Raw genomic sequence first — 18,381 nt, forward strand, 5'->3', positions numbered from 1 at the left:
ATACTGAACGGTTATTTTCAACAAGATGGTGCAACCACACATACAGCTCTCCTTTCAATGACACAGCTTGCTGAAGTTTTCGGTGATAGCATAATTTCACAGGGACTTTGGCCTCCACGATCGCCTGAGCTAACACGACCTGACTTTTTCTTCTGGGGTGCAGCGAAAGCAACTGCCTATAAAAACCAAAGAAAATCCATCGATGAACTGAAGACTGCAGTATCCACTTTCACTGCTTCTGTTACAGAATAAATGTTACAGCTTGTGTTTGGAAACATGATTAGATGAATTGAATGTGTATTCAATAACACGGAGGACACTTTCAGTAGTCAATGTGAAAATTTTGTAAGTAAAAATGAATATCCAATAAATTAATAACAAGTATTTCACTGAGTTTCTTTTCGGTATATTCACTGCGGCATGCGGGACGCACGGCTAACTATCGTCGGCAATGCGGAGAGACTTTTTGAGCACCCCGTGAAACACAAAGCATGCACGTGTGCGTGGTCGCAGTCAACACCCTGGCGGTTACACCGGTTGTTAGTGTACCAGCAACTCAAATTTGCAATGGCTTATCTCTTGCTTACATTAACCTGTGATCTTGCAATGTCAACCGCTTAGATACCAAACTGACAATTAAAATTGCTACACCAAGAAGAAATGCAGATGATAAACGGGTATTCATTCGACAAATATATTATACTAGAACTGACATATGATTACATTTTCACGCAATTTGGATGCGTAGATCCTGAGAAATCAGTACCCAAAACAATCACCTCTTGCCGTAATAACGGCCTTGATACGCCTGGACATTGAGTCAAACAGAGCTTGGATGGCGTGTACAGGTACAGTTGCTCATGCAGCTTCAACACGATACCACAGTTCATCAGGAGTAGTGACTGGCGTATTGTGACGAGCCAGTTGCTCGGCCACCATTGACCAGACGTTTTCAATTGGTGAGAGATCTGGATAATGTGCTGGTGAGGGCAACAGTCGAACATTTTCTGTATTCAGAAAGGCCCGTACGGGACCTGCAACATGCGGTTGTTCATTATCCTGTTGCAATGTAGGGTTTCGCAGGGATCGAATGAAGGGTAGAGCCACGGGTCGTAACACATCTGAAATCTAACGTCCACTGTTCAAAGTGCGGTCAATGCGAAGAAGAGGTGACCGAGACGTGTAACGAATGGCAGGCACCCCGTACCATCACGCCGGGTGATACGCCAGTATGGCGATGACGAATACACGCTTCCAATGTGCGTTCACCGCGATGTCGCCAAACACGGATGCGACTATCATGATCCTGTAAACAGAACCTGGATTCATCCGAAAAAACGACGTTTTGCCATTCGTGCACCCAGGTTCGTCGTTGAGTACACCATCGCCTGCGCTCCTGCCTGTGATGCAGCGTCAAGGGTAACCGCAGCCAGTCTCCAAGCTAATAGTCCATGCTGCTGCAAACGTCGTCGAACTGTTCGTGCAGATAGTTGTTGGGTTGCAAACGTCCCCATCTGTTGACTCAGGGATCGAGATGTGGCTGCACGATCCGTTACAGCCATGCGGATAAGATGCCTGTCATTTCGACTGCTAGTGATACGAGGCCGTTCGGATCCAGCACGGCGTTCCGTATTACCCTCCTGAACCCACCGATTCCATATTCTGCTAACAGTCATTGGATCTCGACCAACGCGAGCAGCAGTGTCGCCATACGATAAATCGCAATCGCGATAGGCTACAATCCGACCTTTGTCAAAGTCGGAAACGTGATGGTACGCATTTCTCCTCCTTGCACGAGGCATCACAACAACGTTTGACCAGGCAATGCCGGTCAACTGCTGTTTGTGTATGAGAAATCGGTTGGAAACTTTCCTCACGTCAGCACGTTTACGTGTCGTCATCGGCGTCAACCTTGTGTGAATGTTCTGAAAAGCTTTCATTTGCATATGGCAGCATCTTCTTCCTGTCGGTTAAATTTCGCGTCTGTAGCACGTCATATTCAAGGTGCAGCAATTTTAATGGCCAGTAGTGTACATACCAGAAATTTCATTACTCTATGTAATCATGTTCAGGGTATCGACTTTTTTCCATCAGTGCTTTAAAAAAATCGTCCGTTTTTAGATCCATAGAACTGTAAAAATTTTCGGTGTGTCCGTCGTATCGCAGTATAGACAGATACGGTGGCGCACGTACGCTCCGGCGTGGTCTGGCATGCACTGAGACTCGGAACACGCCACGCGCCCACACACACACACACACACACACACACACACACACACACACACAGACACAGAGCGGCGGCAGGACGAGACAGGCGACAAATCAACGCCACTTAAAGCCGATGAACGCCGTGAAGAGCACAACAGGCCCCAGACCGGGGTCGGGGGAAGCCGCCGACACAACTCACCGCGCAGCCCCCCCAGCCACGCTCCACGTGGCTCTGTCCGGAGCCGCGACAGACCTTTAAGCCGTCAGCACACGGACCGTGCTGTCAGACGTTAACGATGAGCGTGCTAAGTTCAGCGTGCTGCTGAACGCTCACAAGGGAACCTCCCCATCGCACCCACCTCAGATTTAGTTATAAGTTGGCACAGGGATAGGCCTTGAAAAACTGAACACTGATCAATCGAGAAAACAGGAAGAGGTTATGTGGCACTATGAAAAAAATAAGCAAAATATACCAACTGAGTAGTCCATGTGTAAGCTATGCAACATCAAGGAGCGTGTGAGCTTTGGAGCGTCGTGGTCCCGTGGTGGTCCTCGGAATGTGAAAATATTTTGTTGTCGCCCAATTACATAGTGAGAAACGATCATTGTAACATGAAAAGAGAAATCAGAAACACGGAATGATTTCAGTGTTCGTCATTCCAGCGCGCTCTTCAGGAGTAGAATGGTAGAGATATAGCTTGAAGGCGGTTCGATGAGCCCTCTGCCAGACACTTAATAGTAAACTACAGAAAATCACGTAGAAGTAGACTGCTATCGAGTCCACAGTTACTGCCGGAAAACTGTTATCATTCCAAGTTCACTGTCGTATGTTGTGCCACGAGTTTTCACACGCATTTACACGTCCAAACTGTATACATTCCACGTGTTAAGTCATTAAACCCACAGCTATCCACGAGTTACTATATCCCGTCTGTCAGTGGTCTTCTTTTAAAAGAGGTGCTCGCCATTATATTCCGTAGAGTCCACGAGCACGCCACGAGGAGTTTGTTAATCGACCAGAAGTTTCACATGCAAATAAACTCCAAAGTAGATCACTTAAAAATCTCAGAATTTCACTATCTGGTTTAAAATTGCAGAAGCTTCACATTTACGGTGTAAGTACCGTGATTTTCTTCATCATAGTTATCTGACATTGGCGTGGCGCGGTTTCACACGTTCTGCTCACTAAGACGGCTACCAGAAAAATGGTTCAGATGGCTCTGAGCACTTGGCCGACTTAACATCTGAGGTCATCAGTCGCCTAGAACTTAGAACTACTTAAACCTAACTAACCTAAGGACATCACACTCATCCATGCCCGAGGCATGATTCGAACCTGCGACCGTAGCAGTCGCGCGGCTCCGGACTGGGCACCTAGAACCGCTTGGCCACCGCGGCCGGATTGTCCCATAAAACTTTTATATAGATAGGGAACAACAAAGGGCTTATGACGTTTTCTTGGGGAACGCCAGATTCTGTTTCTGTTTTATACCATCAGCTGCTGTCAGTTATTACTGACCGTTACCTCTCTGACAGGAAATCACAAATCCCGTCGCACAACTGAGACAATAGTCAATAGGCACGCAATTTTATTCTAAGCCGTTTGTTCCAAAAGCCTTCTGGAAATCTGAAAATTTGGAATCAATTTCACATCGCCTGTCAACAGCGCTCATTACTTCGTCAGAATAATGAGATTGCTATGTTTCACAAGAACGATATTTGCTGAATTCATATTGGCTGTACGTCAACAAACCGTTTTTTGTTTTGTTTTTTTATATAACCCATAACGAAGTTACTTTGTCCCTGTATATAAAATAAATTGTTTTCAGGGTCGTGGATGCTTTACTTCCAAGCCGAAAATTTGTGTATGTACAGATAGTGAAGAGCAATTTTGCAATTATTTAACACAAAGAAAATATTTGACGTTCCGTTGGGCCCGCAGCATAGTATACGGCGTCATAAGACACAGTCAAAATGAAAGCTCTAAAACTAGCTGCAGTGAGGTAATATAGTTGGTATTTTACACTACAGGCCTCCTATGTCTTAGTTGCCATTATCAGGTGACGTCTAATTGGAAGTGATGACCATATTGAATCTATAATAATTTTTTTCTGTCAAGCCTTGGTAGATATAATATTTTTTGGACTAGGTTATCCATACGTTCGTAGCGTTTTTGTTTCGCGGCGTTGGCTTTCCGTTTTCTATCGGTTTATTGATCGATTATCATATTTTTGTTTGCAGTTTAGTATTATTTTATGAAATTACATACTGTCATTTTGTCATTTGGAGCCGGGCGGAGTGGCCGAGCGGTTCTAGGCGCTTCAGTCTGGAACAGCGTGACCGCTGCGGTCGCAGGTTCGAGTCCTGCTTTGGGCATGGATGTGTGTGATGTCCTTAGGTTAGTTAGGATCAAGAAGTTCTAAGTTCTAGGGGACTGTTGACCTCAGATGTTAAGTCCCATAGTGCTCAGAGCCATTTGAACCATTTGTCATTTGGAAATAGTGAGTGGAGCCGTGGGCGCTAGAAAGTGGAGACCTGAGTACAGAAACCGAAACATTTCCGACATATTCTTCTGTTTGAGGTCAACAGAGGGGTGACAGCAGCAGAGGCAGCTAGAAACATTCCGCCGTCTCTGGGGATAATGTCACTGGACAGAGAACGGCTAGAAAATAGTTTTCATGTTTTGGAGAGGAAGACCTTCGATGTATGATGAAGATCGTTTAAACAATTTAATTCACAATGAGCCACATCAGTGTACTCGAGAACTGGTGAATGTTGTGAACTGTGATCATTCCACCACCATGCAATGGAGAGGTCAACTTCTGGTGTATGGGTACAGGTCATCCCCGTTTTCAAGAAGGGACGTATATCTCTAACGTCGATCAGTTGTAGAATTTTGGAACCCGTATTATGTTCGAGTATATTGAATTTTCTGGAGACTAGAAATCTACTCTGCAGAAATCAGCATGGGTTTCGAAAAAGACGATCGTGTGAAACCCAGCTCGCGCTATTCGTCCACGAGACTCAGAGGGCCATAGACACGGGTTCCCAGGTAGATGCCGTGTTTCCTGACTCCCGCAAGGCGTTTGATACAGTTCCCCACAGTCGTTTAATGAACAAAGTAAGAGCATATGGACTATCAGACCATTGTGTGATTGGACTGAAGAGTTCCTAGATAACAGAAGGCAGCATGTCATTCTCAATGGAGAGAAGTCTTCCGAAGTAAGAGTGATTTCAGGTGTGCCGCAGGTGAGTGTCGTAGGACCATTGCTATTCACAATACATATAAATGACCTTGTGAATAACTTCGGAAATTCACTGAGGCTTTTTGCGGATGATGCTGTAGTATATCGAGAGGTTGTAATAATGGAAAATTGTACTGAAATGCAGGAGGATGTGCAACGAATTGACGCATGGTGCAGGGAATGGCAACTGAATCTCAATGCAGACAAGTGTAATGTGCTGCGAATACGTAGAAAGAAAGATCATTTCTCATTTAGCTACAATATAGCAGGTCAGCACCTGGAAACAGTTAATTCCATAAATTATGTGGGAGTAGGCATTAGGTGTGATTTAAAAGGGAATGATCAAATAAAGTTGATCGTCGGTAAAACAGATGCCAGACTGAGAGTCATTGGAAGAATTCTAAGGAAATGCAGTCTGAAAACAAAGGAAGTAGGTTACAGTACACTTGTTCGCCCATTGCTTGAATACAGCTCACCGGTGTGGGATCCGTACCAGGTGGGGTTGATAGAGGAGATAGAGAAGATTCAACGGAGAGCAGAGTGCTTCGTTACAGGATCATTTAGTAATCGCGAAAGCATTACGGAGATGATAGATAAACTCCAGTGGAAGACTCTGCAGGAGAGACCCTCAGTAGCTCCGTACGGGTTTTTGTTGATGCTTCGAGATCATACCTTCACCGAGGAGTCAAGTAGTATATTGCTCCCTCCTACGTATATCTCGCGAAGAGACCATGAGGATAAAATCAGAGAGATTAGAGCCCACACAGAGGCATACCGATAATCTTTCTTTCCACGAACAATACGAGACTCGAATAGAAGGAACAACCGATAGAGATACTCAATGTACCCTCCGCCACACACCGTCAGGTGGCTTGCGGAGTATGGATGTAGATGAAGATACATGCTCCAAGCCAAAATCACAAAAATCAGCGGATGGCCGTATGTGCCTCTCTGCTTGCTAGTCATCAATTGTCTCGTGAACAGCACCGACCATTTCTGTCCTGCATCGGTACTGGTAACGAGAAACGATGGCTCTGTGCTAACGTTAGGAAAAGAAAGGAATGACTCAATCCAAACATAGCACAAGCTCCCAACGGCCTGCGCGTATCGGGAAAATGTAATGTTATGCGTGTGTTGGAACAGCGGCGATGTGGAGAACTACGAATTGCTTTCCCGAGGTGTAACCAACACTGCTGACATTTGCTGTCAACAAGCGAAGCGTCTTGTAGACGCAGTCCAAGAACAGCGATCAGGAAGACTGGGTGAAGTGATGCTCCTCCACTATAATGGCCACCCCCATTCTGCTACACTGACAAAAAACACTGCACAGGAGATGGGTTAGGAAGTCATTGGGCACTCACCTTATTCACCTGATTTTGCGTCCTCAGATTTTCACTTTTCCCCTCTCTATCGAACAGACTTCGAGGAACTTAACGCTCCGAACATGGCTCGATGAGTTCTTCACCTCAAAACCACGTTATTTTTACAGTCTCGGAATCGAAAATTTACCCCAGCATTGTAAATGGTGAAGGAGAATGTATTTTTGATGAGTAAAGTATCTATTGTGTGTATTTGTTGTGTTTATTAAACTTATGGGAAGACAGTACGAAATTATGCACCAACTACGCTTGTCCGCTCCCTTTTAGAATTCTGCTGCGCGGTGTGGGATCCTTACCAGATAGAACTGACGGAGTACATCGAAAAAGTTCAAAGAAAGACAGCACGTTTTGTATCATCGAGAAATATGGGAGAGAGTGTCACAGAAATGATAGAGGATTTGGGCTGGAAATCGTTAAAACTAAGGCTTTTGCGCTACCACGGAATCTTCTCACGAAATTCCAATCACGAACTTTCTCCTCCGAATGCGAAAATATTTTTTTGACACCGACCTACATAGGGAGGAACGATCACCACGATAAAATAACGCAAATCAGAGTTTGTACGGAAAGATTTAGGTGTTCATTCTTTCGGCACGCTGTACGAGACTGAAATAATAGAGAATTGTGAAGGTGGTTCGATGAAACCCTCTGCCAGGCACTTAAATGTGATTTGCAGACTATCCATGTAGATGTAGATGTAGCTGTAATAGATATAAAACGAAAAAAAAAAAAACAATTCTTTTTGAGAGATGTTTTAACAGTTCAGTATTTTGACACTTATTTAGTACGTACGATCCAATATGGTCGTGACTTCCAACTAGACGTGACTTGATAATAGCTATTGTCGAGCACTTCTAGGCACTTCAGTCTGGAAACGCGCTGCTGCTGCGGTCGCAGGTTCGAATCCTGCCTCGGGCATGGATGTGTGTGATGTCCTTAGCTTAGTTAGGCTTAAGTAGTCCTAAGTCTAGGGGACTGATGACCTCAGATGTTAAGTCCCATAGTGCTCAGAGCCGTTTGAACCATTTTGATAATGGCAATTAAGCCGATTGATGTCTGTCGTGTAAAATATTAAATACGGAGTGGGTGGGAAGTAAGTATATGTTGAAATTGACGTATAAATTTTGTCTTTGCAGAGTTATTTATTTGAAATTAATGCAGTATGCACACTGTTATATAGAAGTAACTGTTTACTTTAAAAGTCCATTAGATTTGTGTATAGGCACCTGTGGCGATGACTAATCTCCTCAAACGATCTGGATTGGAATACACAGCTTTCTGGAGAAAGTCGTTTGTGGGATTTTGATAAGAACTTCCCGAATCCGTGGTTGCAGTTCATCCAGTGTGCGAGGTTTCGTTTGGTACACCTCCTATTTTAACCCGTCCCATAAAAAAGTCATGAGGTGGACTTCTTGCAGGCCATTCATGAAGTAGACGTCTCCTGCCAACGTTCTGGAAACTTCTCATCAAAACAGGTCTGCACGATCTTTGCTAAGTGAGGTAGTATTTTCCCGTCCAGATAGTGTAGGACAAATGCAATCCTGGAGCATTTCCACGTTCATTGTGTCACACAGGAGATATTGACCGATGTCATTTGTAGTCGTTATTCCACACCACACGGGTCACTTTTGGACTCAAATGCATCTTCTCCGCCGTAATTCCAGGATCTTGCGCCGCCCAGTAATGTGTCGACTGACGAAATCTCCCCAGATGTAATACGGCCTCGCCACTCCACCGCATGTTGTCAATCAATTGAGGCCAATTTCCGTGCTAATTCAACATCAACTCAGACACTCAATTCTGCTATCTTTGTCTTCTGGTCTCACCTGCTTCGCGTAATGGGGTTTCGTTGCTCTCAAGTTTAATTCTTACAAGGGAACCTCCCAATCGCACCCACCTCAGATTTAGTTATAAGCTGGCACAGTGGATAGGCCTTGAAAAACGGAACACAGATCAATCGAGAAAACAGGAAGAAGTTGTATGGAACTATGAAAAATATAAGCAAAATATACAAACTGAGCAGTCCATGCGCAAGATAGGCGACATCAAGGATAGTGTGAGCTCAGGAGCGCCGTGGTACCGTGACTAGCGTGAGTAGCTGCGGAACGAGCCAACTAAATCTGAGGGGGGTGCGATGGGGAGGTTCCCTTGTTAGTGGAACACATGACACAAAGCGTGCTTTGTGAGTCCGCTCTCAGGAGCTGTTTGGCGTGTTGATTACCCCGGGCTACGATTGAACATTTTCAGCACAATCGCCAGATTCTCAGGACACCGAGACGTGGATGGACTCCCTGTTTTAGCCGCACCCTTTACCGTAACTGTGGCGAATGGCTACGTGTGACTATTTTTTGCTGTCTCCGAACGAGTTGTGGCATTCCTTCCCTTCGCCATATGCACAAAAACGACCGAATTTCACACCTCATAACGTGAAGTTGAAATAAACATTTCACATAATATGCAAAAAAACAGGGGATTTCTCAAGCTGGGGAACAATAAAGAATGGGGTGCCGCAAGGTTCGGTCTTGGGTCCTCTGCTGTTCTCAATATACATTAAAGACTTGCCATTCTATATTCACGAAGATGCAAAGCTGGTACTTTTGCCAATAATACAAGTATAGCTATCACACCCGACAGACAAGAATTAACTGGTGAAATTGTAAACGATGTTTTTCAGAAAATCATTAAGTGGTGTTCTGCAAATGGGCTCTCATTAAACTTTGACAAAACACAGTATATACAGTTCCACGCAGTAAATGGAATGACCCCATTAATCAATATAGACTTCGGTCAGAAATTGGTAGCTAAGGTAGAATATTCAAAATTTCTAGTTTTATGCATTGATGAAGGGTTGAACTGGAAAAAACACACTGAGGATCTGCTGAAACGTTCAGCCACTTATGCTGTTAGGGTCATTGCAAATTTGGCCGATATACATGTGAGTAAATTAGCTTACCACGCCTATTTTCATTCTCTGCTTTCGTATGGCATCATATTCTGGGGTAACTCATCATTGAGTAAAAGAATGTTCATTGCACAAAAGCGTGTAATCAGAATAATTGCTGGAGCTCATCCAAGATCATCCTGCAGACACTTATTTAAAGAGCTAGGTATCTTCACTGTAGCCTCACAATATATATATTCACTTATGAAATATGTTATTAACAATCCAAACGAATTCAAAGGTAATAGTAGTGTAATGGCTACAACACTAGGAGAAAGGATGATCTTCACTGCTCAAGGTTAAATCTAACTTTGGCTCAGAAGGGGGTAAATTATGCTGCCACAAAAGTCTTTGGTCACTGACAGATAGCCATATAGCATTTAAAAGGAAATTAAAAGAATTTCTTAATGGCAACTCCTTCTACTCATTACATGAATTTTTGGATATAGTAAGTGGGTAATTTCCCAACCCCCACAAAAAATTAAAAATATTGATATTTTCTATTAAAAACAGTCTTGATCACGACTTATTTATCAAGGTGACCGGTTTCGACCACTGCTGTGGTCATCTTCAGATTATTGAGTAGGAACCCCTTTCTGTTGATGAATCACTACAGTAGTGATTCTCCACCAGAAAGAGGTTCCTACTCAGTGGTTTGAAGATGACCACAGCAGTGGTCGAAACCGGTCACCTAGATAAATAAATCGCGATCAAGACTGTTTTTAATAGTAAATATTTGTAAGACATTGATCACTGCCTTTCCCACAATGTATTCAAAAGTAAAAATATTGAGTGTCATGTAATATTTTGTCTAATGTAATATCATGTATAGACACATTTTATTACCCTGACACGTCCCACATCATTACGAAGTGTCTTTTTCATGATCTATGAAACAAGTACTAATCTAATCTAATCTATGCAACCTGTGCTCATTATCTAATTGTAAGGCGATCGGCCATCTTTGTTGATACTCAGTGCTCCGCTTCTCGCGGCCACTGTCTGTACTAGACAGAATGAAAAATCACTGTGCTATTTCATGTTCTGTATGTCTGCAATATTTCCAATATTATTTCATCAATATTAAAAACGTAACACCCATTTTCTCGTTTTACATAGGATCATTTTGACATTACTGACTCTCCACGTTCATGAAGACCTTTTAGGATTTCGTGAAGATCGTTTAAACGCATTAATCCACAATGATGCACGTCAGTGTACTCGAGAACTGGCAGATGTGATGAACTGTGATTGATCGTTCCACAACCGTGCGAAATTTAGATGTAATGAGGAAGGTTCAAAAATCGGGTGTATGATTACCGCACGTTCTGGTTACATTATTAAAGAAAAATAAAAAGCCCGCTAATGATGCAGTCATTTCAGCGAAACATGTGGGGTAAAAAAATGTAAATGTAAATGTCGTGTGACTAGGGCCTCCCGTCGGGTAAACCATTCGCCAGGTGCAAGTCTTTGGATCTGACGCCATGTCCGCGACTTGCGCGTCGAAGGCGGTAAAAAGAAGAAGAAAAAAATTGTGTTTATTCAAGGAGGGTCCTACCTAAAAAAAATGGCTCTGAGCACTATGGGGCTTAACTTAATGAGTGACGACGAAACTTTGTTTAAAAATTTTACCTGAATGACTTTCAAACATCCCCTTAGAAAAATTTATAAATAACAAAGCTGGAAAATCTCCACGTTTTTTTTTATTTTCTAACAGCTGAGCAAAACTGAACGTACTCAGATATTTATTTCTTTACTTATTCTGATCAACACTAAACTGAAACACAATATTTTTTTAGCGCAACGCAATCTGACTTTCAATAATCCCTACAAAAGAATGGCTCTGACTAACAATAATCTATACCTTTCATGAATTACTCACCTCACAAAAATCTTAGTTACTCGAACCACTGCAATACAGCAAGCCCCAAATACTGCTAGCTAAATAAGAGATTCTAACTACTGAAGGCACTAACTACTGATAGGCACAGTTAGCAAATGAAATATTTTGATAGAGAGCAAACAATGTATTTACCTTAACAATATTCAAAAGTCTTATATATGTATGTGTGTGTGTGTGTGTGTTCTTGATATAGAGTATTACAAATTTACCCTTTCTGATGGACACACGTCCTGATCGTCCGCTCTCAAAATTCTGCCATCTCTCTCCTCCCCACATCCACCACTGCTAGCGGCTCACACCCAACTGCGCAACGCTACGCGCTGCTCACACCCAACTGCCCAACACTACAATAGCAAATACTCCAACAATGCAAACCAACCACAGACTTCACACAGGACAGTCAGTGATTTTCATACAGAGCGCTACGCGGTGTTACCAACATAAAAACCTAAACAGCCTACTTATAACTTTAGAAGATTTTAGTTACCTGCTACATAAAACCACGCCACTAATAAGAAAATCAGACACCAACTTTCGTGAGGAAATGCCAGATGCTGTCAGACTATTAGTGACTTTGAGATATTTAGCTACAGGTGATAGCTATCCTTATCAGATGTACAAGTTCTGGATTTTAGAACCAAGTATTTCAAGAATTATTCCACAAGTATGCACAGCTATAATACGTTTTCTACAGGATTTTGTACAGGTAAGCAAGAAAATAGTGTCATAACAAACTTGTGCCTGTGTGTGGTACACTTTTGATATCGAAACATCTTGAAGAAATAAAATATTCAGTTTGAAATCCCGTACTCCACGTTTATATTTTTTAAATTTTATTCAAATTACATTGCAGTATATCTTCATTTAAGTTCACGATGCTGCTAGGTCAAATCAACAAAGATCAGTCAGTGATGTTGTTCTGTCGTGTTAGCAGAGGTTTCAGAGTGAATCAATGAAGGACTGTGTACTTCCAATCCGTTATCAGGAACGAATACTACTGCACGACTATTGGGACGATTTTATGCATCGTATCTACCCACAGCCGCATAGAATGACATATTATTTATGTGATGTTTCACTAGAGTATGTTCCCTACGCCGCAAACGCCGTAGGTTGCAAACTCATCTCTCGCAGCTGCTGCTTTTAACATAGCTTATGCTTCTTCCTCGCGTTCTGGTGGAGATTTGGACCTCAAATCCCTCTGCCAGTATCTCGTCTCCTACCTTCCAAACTTTGCACAAGCTCTCCTGCAAACCTTGCAGAACTAGCACTCCTGAAAGAAAGGACACTGCGGAGACATGGCATAGCCACAGCCTGGGGGATGTTTCCAGAATGAGATTTTCATTCTGCAGCGGAGGGTGCGCTGATATGAAACTTTCTGGCAGATTAAAACTGTGTGCCCGACCGAGACTCGAACTCGGGACCTTTGCCTTTGGCGGGCAAGAGCACTGGCCGAATTAAAGCTGTGAGTACCGAGCGTGAGTCGTGCTTCGGTAGCTCAGATGGTAGAGCACTTGCCCGCGAAAGGCAAACCCGAGTTCGAGTCTTGGTCGGGCACACAGTTTTAATCTGCCAGGAAGTTTCATATCAGCGCACACTCCGCTGCAGAGTGAAAATCTCATTCTCAAATCCCTCCTTACTCTCTTCTTGCAGGAAAGAAACAATTTACCTCCACGTCTTGGCCCTTCTTTCTCAGGTTCATGACTAGAAGATGAAAAAAAATGGTTCAAATGGCTCTGAACACTATGGGACTGAACATCTGAGGTCATCAGTCCCCTAGAACTTAGAACTACTTAAACCTAACTAAGCTAAGGACATCACACACACCCATGCCCGAGGCAGGATTCGAACCTGCGAGCGTAGCAGTCGCGCGGTTCCGGGTAATACCTATTTTTTGTGGGAAATCTAAGACGTTGCACTGGGGAATTGGTTCCCTGGGAGTAAAGAGTGTGTGGGCTTCTCCGCACGGTGCGTGGGCAGGGGGCCTGGGTAGCCAGGGAGCTGCGATCTGTGCGCTGATGGCTGGGAGCTGGCTGCTTCTGGCGACGCGCATGCGCGCAGCCGGCGGCCGTCGGAGTCGAGTATCGATCACACGCGGGCTGGCTGCTGCGCCCTGCGCCGGGTCGCGCCACCCTCACCCCTCACACCCCCGCATCAGTCACCAGCCGGGGCGAGCGGTCGCGTCCCCGCCTAGGATACACCCGCGCTCAGCACCGCCGGTGCAATGCCTGCCGTGTCGACGGCGACGAGGAACGGAAAAGCTATGTCTGGCGGAAAATACAGGTGCTTCACTTGAGACAACTAAAACGACTCATCGCACGAAAAAATGTTTTAGTTGAAAAGTTAGCATGAGTAAAGGGGACATCATTTAAAGTGTAATACGGTTCCAGAATGAAATTTTCACTCTGCAGCGGAGCGTGCGCTGTAATGAAACTTCCTGGCAAATGAAACCAGAATGGAAGCATACCCCACGCTGTGGCTAAGCCACATCTGCGCAGTACCCTTTCTTCCAGACGTGCTGGTCTTGCAAGTTACGCAGGATAGCCTCTGTCAAGTATAGAAGGTAGGAAACGAGGTACTGACGGTAGTGAAGCTCTGAGCGGGGGTCGTGAATCGTGCTTGGATAGATGAGTCGGCAAAGAGTTCCCCTTCCCCCCCCCCTCCCCCCCCCCCCTCCCCCCCCCCCCCCAACGAAAGTCAAAGCTCGCGATTTCGAGTCTCGGTTCGGCAGGCCGGCCGGAGTGGCCTTGCGGTTCTAGGCGCTACAGTCTGGAACCGTGCGACCGCTAAGTTCTAGGCGACTGATGACCTCAGAAGATAAGTCGCATAGTACTCAGAGCCATTTCAACCATTTTTCGCTCCGACACACAGAGGGTTTAACGCATCCTGTTAAAATTAACAGCTGTTTAAAGGTTGTTCCCCTCTTACAACGGATACCGAGTGTAAAGTAATCGTGGGGATACGTCAAGTAAACTACTGGCCGTTAAAATTGCTACACCTAGAAGAAATGCACATGATAACCGGATATTCATTCGACAAAAATATTATACTAGAACTGACATGTGATTACATTTTCACGCAATTTGGGTGCAAAGATTCACCAAATGATTCGAATGGCTCTGGGCACTATGCGACATAACTTCTAGGTCATCAGTCACCTAGAACTTACAACTAATTAAACCTAACTCACATACGGACATCACACACATCCATTCCCGAGGCAGGATTCGAACCTGCGACCGTAGCGGTCGCTCGGCTCCAGACTCCAGAGCTTAGAACCGCACGGCCACACCGACCTGCAGAACAACCACCTCTGCCCGTAATAACGGCCTTGATACCCCTGGGCATTGAGTCACAGCTTGGATGGCGTGTACAGGTACAGCTGTCCATGCAGCTTCAACACGATACCACAGTTCATCAGGAGTAGTGACTGGCGTATTGTGACGAGCCAGTTGCTCGGCCACCATCGACCAGACGTTTTCAATTGGTGAGAGATCTGGAGAACGTGCTGGCCATGGCAGCAGTCGAACATTTTTCGTATCCAGAAAGGCCCGTACAGGACCTTCAATATGCGGTCGTGCATTATCCTGCTGAAATGTAGCGTTTCGCAGGGATCGAATGAAGCATAGAGCCACGGATCGTAACACATCTCAAATGTAACGTCCACTGTTCAAAGTGCCGTCAATGCGAACAAGAGATGACCGAGATGTGTAACCAATGGCACCCCATACCATCACGCCGGATGATACGCCAGTATGGCGAAGACGAATACACGCTTCCAATGAGCGTTCACTGCGATGTCGCCAAACACCGACGCGACCATCATGATGCTGTAAACAGAAGCTGGATTCATCGGAAATAATGACGTTTTGCCATTCGTGCTGCCAGGATCGTCGTTGAGTACACCATCGAAGGGGCTCCTGTCTGTGATGCAGCGTCAAGGGTAACCGCTGCCATGGTCGAGCTGATAGTACATTTTCTGTATCCAGAAAGGCCCGTACAGGACCTGCAATATGCGGTCGTGCATTATCCTGCTGAAATGCAGGGTTTCGCAGGGATCGAATGAAGCGTAGAGCCATGGGTCGGAACACATCTCAAATGTAACGTCCACTGTTACAAGTGCCGTCAATGCGAACAAGAGGTCACCGAGACGTGTAACCAATGGCACCATATACCATCATGCCGGGTGATACGCCAGTATGGCGATGACGAATACACGCTTCCAATGTGCGTTCACTGCGACGTCGCCAAACACTGACGCGACCATCATGATGCTGTAAACAGAACCTGGATTCATCTGAAAAAATGACGTTTTGCCATTTGTGCTTACAGGTTCGTCGTTGAGTACACCATCGCATGCGTCCTGTCTGTGATGCAGCGTCAAGGGTAACCGCAGCCATGGTCTCCGAGCTGATAGTACATGCTGCTGCAAACGTTGTCGAACCGTTCGTGTAGATGGTTGTTGTCTTGCAAACGTCCCCAATTGTTGACTCAGGGATCGAGACGTGGCTGCACGATCCGTTACAGCCATGCGGATAAGATGCCTGTCGTCTCGACTGCTAGTGATACGAGGCCGTTCGGATCCAGCACGGGGTTCCGTATTACCCTGCTGAACCCACCGATTCCATATTCTGCTAACAGTCATTGGATCTCGACCAACGCGAGCAGCAATGTCGCGATACGATAGGCTACAATCGGACCTTTATCAAAGTCGGAAACGTGCTGGTACGCATTTCTCCTCCTTACACGAGGCATCACAACAACGTTTCACCAGGCAACGCCGGTCAACTGCTGTTTGTGAATGAGAAATCGGTTGAAACCTTTCCTCATGTCAACACGTTGTAGGTGTCGCCACCGGCGCCAACCTTGTGTTAATGCTCTGAAAAGCTAATCATTTGCATACCACAGCATCCTCTACCTGTCAGTTAAATTTCGCGTCTGTAGCACGTCATCTTCTTGGTGTAGCAATTTTAATGGCCAGTAGTGCATAATTCCCATGAGATGCAAAGTGCCACACTAAACTACTACACAGTCGGTTCCTGAATAGAATATTAAGGCCATTCTATATCGTCTTCAATATTCTTTTTGTATCTTCATTCAATCTCTTCACTTTCCAGTGTGTCCGACACACCTCAGTGGTCCGCCTGTGCTGGAATTGGCGTCCATAAACAGGAAGTCGGTATCTAATCCATCCCTAAACAGGCGGACTCGATACAGAGTAATGTCCCAGCAGTACAGCCGTGCTGTAACGCCACCTAGTGCAAAGATATGCAGCAGTGTTGGGCCATTGTCCGCAATGACTGCCTAGGCCATACCGGTGACGTTCATTAACACTCTGTGGCGTGTAGCGTGTTCGCCTCTCTCTCTGCGCAGTAACTGCTGGCAAGGATCACTTCCTACGACCGAGCGGACTGTTATATGTGTGGTGTCGGTTCTTTCGGATATGTCCAATAGAGCACACACTTTTTTGACCCCGCAGCCATTATCAATCAAGACACAAACGAATTACTACATGTAGTTGCTAGTAAGCATAATTCGAGGTCATACAAATACTTACTGGCAATCGTTATTCACGCGAACGGTTCGCGACTGGAACAAAAGAGGAGGCATCAGGGAAGTGACACTAGTAAACTACGAGGAGGTACCCAAGAAAACTGGAATAACATTGCCGTGGGCGGAGCTCTTGTAGGGGCGCATTTCTGCCGCTACGCGTGTATACAGGGTGGTCCATTGATGGTGACCAGGTCAAATATCTCACGAAATAAGCGTCAAACGAAAAAACTGCAAAGAACGAAACTCGTCTAGCTTGAAGGGGGAAACCAGATGGCGCTATGATTGGCCCGCTAGATGGCGCTACCATAGGTCAAACGAAAAAAAACTGTGTTTTTTTTACATAGGAACCCCCATTTTTATTACATATTCGTCTACTACGTAAATAAATATGAATGTTTTAGGTTGACTACTTTTTTCGCTTTGTGACAGATGGCGCTGTAATGGTCGCAAACGTATAAGTACGTGGTATCACGCAACCCTCCGCCAGTGCTGACGGTATTTGCTTCTTGATACATTACCTGGCTTGTTTTGTTCATCTGCAATGATTGATTTTGCTTGCGCTGTTTTATTCTTGTTTCGTTTTTTATGGTGGCGAGTTTAAGTGAACAACGTACAGCTGTGAAATTTTGTTTTCTAGTCGGTAAAAATGCTGCTGAAGCTGTTTTAATGTCGAAAATTACTTACCAAGAAGACGCTACGGGAAAAACTGAAGTGTACGAGTGGTTTGCTCGATTTAAAAATGGTGACATGGCGACTGATGACAAACCTCGTCCTGCACGTCTATCAACCGCTCGAATCGACGAAAGTATTGAATAAATTCGAGAGCTTGTGCTCACAGACCGTCGACAGACAATTGATCAACTATCAGATATTAGTGAGTTACCTTGGAGCTCGATTCAGAGAATTTTAACAGAAGATTTGAGAAAGAAAAGGGTTGCTGCCAGGTTTGTTCCTCGGATTCTGACTAACAAACAAAAGGAATAAGTCTCCTTTAATTTACGTCTATGGTCACTAACTTTTTGTTAACAAATTATCGGTTTCGGTCTTTAATGACCATCGTCAGATCTGTTTCATAAAAACAAAGTCCTAATGTACTGCAGCCATAGTGGTATCGTCAAATGTTAAATACGGAGTCAGCACCATAACATTTGA

Source organism: Schistocerca gregaria, chromosome 9 (genome assembly GCF_023897955.1).
Source record: "Schistocerca gregaria isolate iqSchGreg1 chromosome 9, iqSchGreg1.2, whole genome shotgun sequence".
NCBI classification, from domain to species: Eukaryota; Metazoa; Arthropoda; class Insecta; order Orthoptera; family Acrididae; genus Schistocerca; species Schistocerca gregaria.